Consider the following 5,638-nt stretch of genomic DNA (forward strand, 5'->3'; position numbering starts at 1 on the left):
TGCAACACTAGTAAGATTTTGCAGTAACGATGGGCCATCTGATGCGTCCTTCAGGGGAAGAAAGCCCAAAGAGTGAATTGCCAGTGTGTGAGGGGCTGGATGTCTGATCCAGCTGGACCGTTGTAATGATGCTGTCATGGGCTTGGTCAACTTAAAAGACCCAAGAAACACAACAGTGTGAACAGAGCTGATCAGAATGCTCGGTGAGCATGCGGTGTTGACTGCAATATTTCTTGTCTTCCCCACTGTTTTGAGCTGCAGTTATAGAGACTGTTTAGGACTGATCTGTCTCAGGATGTTATTACTTAACTAGTCATTTCATTTTTTGACTGTACCTGTGCTCGGTCTTTCCCAGCCATCTCCCCAGACGCACGTCATGAGACGGGGACTTCTAGTTCTGTGGTTAAGGCCAAGACTGTCGCTTTTGCTTCGCTTTCCTCTCTGGGGCCAAGACCAAGCACTAGATGTGGTAGCACGTCACAAAAATAGCTGTTTTAGTAGAATAAGGAAATCCACGGCAGGAAGAAAGCCAAGCTAAAACATGTAGTGCTAAGTAACAGCAATTCAACCGGCGGAGAAAAATCATATTACAAATTACATGAGTTTTAAATGAGCAAAAAATGAGAAATTTCTGGCACCTGAGATTCAAAATGTTCCGGGGGGTGAGTCAGGAAGGAAGGGGTCAGGTGACGTCAGCCTCCGCATTTGAGAGACTGAGAAAGAAATGTTGCAGTAAGACTGCATGGCATTTGCTGACTTTTGCTCTGCTTACTCAGCAGCAAAGATACAGCTTCCATCAGCCCTTCGTTTCCTCTGGTAAGTCAAAAATTAGTTGTTGCAGAGAGATACATTGGGGAGGATAATATTTTAGGGCAACTTAATTTGATTTAATGCAATGAAATATTTAATTCCTGTAAGAAACATTGAAGTTTTTGGAAGAAAGAAAAGTATACATTCTTTTAACATAAACCCTCCTTCAGAAGCAGCATTTGAGATTTTTTCTTAGGATTTTAATCAGTGTTCTGAAATGCTGGTACTTTCGTCTCTATTTACGAGTCCCTCCTTTTTTGGTTTGTAATCTAGCTTGTAAAAATAAACCTCTGTCTGATGTGTTGTTTGTAACTGGCATCGTATAAAAATATCTAGGGGTGGCTTATGTGTCTGCGGGTGACTTTGTATTGCCAGTTCTCGTTGGCGTAGCTAATAAGATCTGTGCATGGTTTGTGCGTGCACAACACGTACGTCTTCACTCATCACTTTTGTAACTGAACAGAACTTTGACTGAGAAGTACTCAGGTACTATGTCAGCAAGTGGTTTAGCCTGGATGTTACTTCTTTCCCTCGGTTTTCAAAGATAGTTTTACTGCCAGTGGTAAGCCCTATTTGTGGTAAGTATTGGTAGGAAGTCTAGTGCCCATCCAGTATTTTCCATGTTGAGTATGGCTGTAGTTGAAAGATGATTGAATTTGCTAGATGACCAAGGTTGCTGCTGCTTCTGAAATTGGTTTCTCCTAGCGCAAGGGATCTCAAAAGTCCTCTGGAGCAAGCATGCTTGCTGGAACTTTATCTTGGAGGTCACCAATGCTTCCCTTCAAAGCCTCCCTTATCTCTTTGTTGGCCTTCTGAAAATCATGCCCTAGCAACAAAACCTGCAATTATTTACGCTACAAAATCATTTAGTGTAGTTTAAGCTGCTTATTATGCACCGTAATATTTGGAAAGAGTAGTGAAGGCAGGCTCACATGCCAGACCAGCCTGACAGGCTGCCTGGAGGATGCTGGAGCCGGAGGACAGTTTTGAGCGGTCCCTGCATTGTCTGCAGAAGCTGTGACAAGCATCAGCCCTGAGTCACAACTAATTACCGTGGCAAAGACTGGCACATACTGTTCTTTCAGTGTTTTGACCCACAGTTACCATTCCGTAGCCATTGCCTAAAAGCCCAAGCTGTCAGCGTTAGCCTTACCGGCATTTTCTGATGTGAGAAAACCAAAGTAATAGTTGGTCTGGGATCAGCAACCCACCAAAACTGCAGAATATACATGAAGTCCTTTGGTTGAGCATATGTCCGCAATTTGAGACTGGCCAAAAAAACTCCCAAACCCAAACAAGGAGAATGAAGAAACATCCAATGTTCTTTCCTATTGTGAACAAATTTCTTAGTACCTCTTCCTTGTTTATCCTTAGGGTTTTAGAGGATTCAGAGGGGGTTGGCGCGTGTGTCATGCTGCTGTCCAGCAATATGGTATTAAGTTGATGTAATTCAAAGCGTGGTATAATACCACTGTAATTGGAAATCTGTGACCCACACCCGACACTGTAATCCATGTAATGAATTTTGGAGGTGAGGGAGAAATTTCTATGCTTGATTAACTCTTTGATTCTCAAGTTCCTCTGAAATAAATGGAAATTTCTTTGATAGTTTTTTTTTTTTTTTAAGGGACCTAATTAATTATTTTGATAAAATAGGGCTTAATAGCTAGGAAGATTACAGCACAAGGGGGTGGCTGATTGGGGAAAAATGATAACATAGTGTTTAAAGAGGACGTGTCTTATACCTGGTGGCTATAAACAAGCATTTAGCAACAAAATGGACTGAAATCCTGTAGGAAGAGAGTAGTTATCTAAGCATCTTGGCAGCGGTGGCTGGAGGTCAGAATTTCGAGTGCAGCCGCAGAGGCATGCTTTCTGGCAGTGCGTTTCTACGTTGCGCTGCGGTTGGAGGGAAGGTGTGTGAATTCTGTCGGTGGTTTGGTAAGCTCTTGTTCTTTTAAAAGCAGTTTAGACAGGGTGCTTGTTTCCCACTCAGCAGCGAAGTGATTCTGCTGCTACTGTAATGCAACACTGATGAAACGAGTACCTCGAGCCTGGAAGGTGAGATGGATTCGCTCAAGGCGTACGTCATTCTGTTGACTTCACTAAGCAGTCTGCAGACACCTGAGTGCTGAGCAGAGTTTAGATGAAAATGCTGATGTCTTTCATAGTCCTGTCACTTCTGACGAGCAGACCCTTACAGTGATTTGCTGAGGGAAGGCGAGGTGGAGAACCAGCAGGTAGATGAAAGAAGGAAGGATGCTCTGTGACCTGCATGGTCTAGAGTTACAATCCTCACCATCCTGTTCGTGGACAGTGATGGACAGAAGGGAACTCATGACTCCTATGATGCGCGCAGTTGGGTTGACCCTAGGTGTTAAACTGGACCAGGTAAAGTAGAAGGCATCAGCTTATGCTGAGGCTGAGTTACTCAGGATTGACTGGAAGTCCCTGCTTGGGGAACAGCATTTGAATAAGATTTTTCCCATCAACAAGAGCAGTAGTTCTGTGATGGCCATGTACCCAGTTCCTGTACATGCCAGGCTACGTTATGATGTGGTCAGTTTGGCATCACAGAATGGTACATTTTATGTATATAAATTTATGCTACCTATATATAGTTTTCACATTATTTTCTTCAAAACTGGGGAATAAGCACTCAAAATTTTGCTTGTTTCTTATACTCTGAGGTTCCAGTATGAGTTACCGTCTAAGTCACTGCTGGACTGGATGGACTTTTCCATCAACGTATACAGTATTGCTGGTCTTATGATTTCACACAGTTTCATAAACAAGTTAATGTTGCTTTCTCCCACTTGTTACCCTTTCATTTGAAACCTATAATAATATTTCATCCATGCTTCTGACTAGCTGTGGGTTAGTACGAAGTGAGGATTTAGCTCCTCCATTTTCTACTCCCTTGCAAGAGCAGTGGCACAGGCATCTCAGGTCCTCTACTCCGTGCAGGAGATGCTCTTTCCTGAGCGGTGACTCTCCCTGCCAGCGACTGACCTTTCAGAATTAGTCTAGAGCCTGAAGCTTCTGCAAATACAATAAATGCTCCTCAAAAGAAATTTGCATTATCCTATCCCAAATCTAAGTACTACTTATGTTTTAGCATGGGATTATTGAGTTTATTTATAGTCTTTTTTTGAACTATCCAGAGCTAGCATCTTCTTTTATTACAGCTCTGTTCTTCATATCCTCCCTCTCCGACCGTCACCCCCTGCATATGCATTTTCTTTACAAATCCATATGGAAAACTTGCGTTTCGGGAACATAGTGCGGTCAGGTGCATGCAGGCATGTTCTGCGAAAGTGAACTCCATGTACGGATGCAGCTGAACTTTCTGTAGGGTGTAGATTAAAATTCTTATGACGTTTCTTTGAGTGTTAAGGTAAGCAAAATGTAAAATGCAGGAAAGATCTTCAAGTATTTAGAGATTTAATTGTGATCTCTCTCTCTCTCGGTCACATTGAAGCCCTGAATGAAAGTTTCATTTGATACTGATGATGGGAACAACCGTGAAAGTGCAGCTGAGGTCTTTGCTTGTGACTGGATAGGACTTTCAACCATCACCAAGGTCTAAAAATAAATCGCTCTTCCCCATAAAAGCTTGAAGGTGGTCGTTTAGTTATCTGTTTAGAAATAACCAAAGGTGGGTGGATGGATAATTCTTGAGCTGAAGATCAAGGCTTATTGCTTATTATGGCTGCGTGGAATTTGTGAGCAATCCCAGAGCAGGCAAGACCATTGCAAAGGCCACTGCCCAGCAATGAGTGAAATGGTAAAATTTCAATGCAATTAAACACGGCTGTTACTAGTGAGGTAACGCTCACATTTGTTTGTGCTGTTCTTAGAGCAAGTTGTCATGGTTTTTGCCTGCAGTACTGCTTGAGTTTTCATCCTTTGGTTTGGGAATGCAGGGGAGGAGTTACTTCTTCCTTTAAGAGCAATCTACTTACATGATAAAAGCATATTCCCCTAGTAATATTAAATAATACGTTTTAATTTAGATGTTAAAATATAAAATCAACTCTAAAATATGAAATATAATACTTAATAGTATTTTTGTGTTATCCTTAAGAGCAGCACTGCAGTTTATCTGTTATCCCTAAGAAAAGCACTGCAGTACGTGGGTTTGGGGTTTTTTTTCCTTTGATTTTTTTTTTTTCCCCCCAGGCTACAGGAGGTATGGCAAGTCATCCTACATAAGTCTCTTGCTTTTGGGTGGTGGTTGTTGCCAGTTGCGGAGCCATTCCCTGGCAGTTTCATTGGTTATATAATTAAGAACCATCAAGAATATGTACTGCAAGGAGCAGGTGTTATATTAAGTATATGAAACTAATTAAAAAAAAAAAGTCTTCAAACTGATAATAGATCAGAAGCAGAACAAAAACTTACTCAAAGCAATGGGTGTTTTTCCAGTCACAGCAGAAAGCATTTTATCAAAACTACAGATCCACCACAGCCTTTTTTGATTCTTTTTCCCAGCACTGATTCATTTCTTTCTCAGGGGAAGCTTTGGGTTTTTTAATGAGTAAAAAGACCAGCAACCTTCAGTTTGTCTTTTGAAAGCTGCTTCCCTCCATCCCTGGCATTTTGGGTAGGGTTTTTTCTAAAGATAAAAAGATATCTTCTTAAGCAGACAGTTGAACTGTTTTGCTTCAGTGGCTTCTACATGTGTTAAAGAAGTCCCAAAATATGTCTTGCTACTGGACAGAATACTGCATTTGGTATGTTTGTAAGTGGCTACAGTGTGACTGGAGCTATCTCAGACTTGCTGAAATCAGTGGGAAAAGTAGCTTTGGTGGGCCTGCATTTCTTC

This window comes from Phaethon lepturus, unplaced genomic scaffold (genome assembly GCF_000687285.1).
Source record: "Phaethon lepturus isolate BGI_N335 unplaced genomic scaffold, ASM68728v1 scaffold12267, whole genome shotgun sequence".
NCBI lineage: Eukaryota > Metazoa > Chordata > Aves > Phaethontiformes > Phaethontidae > Phaethon > Phaethon lepturus.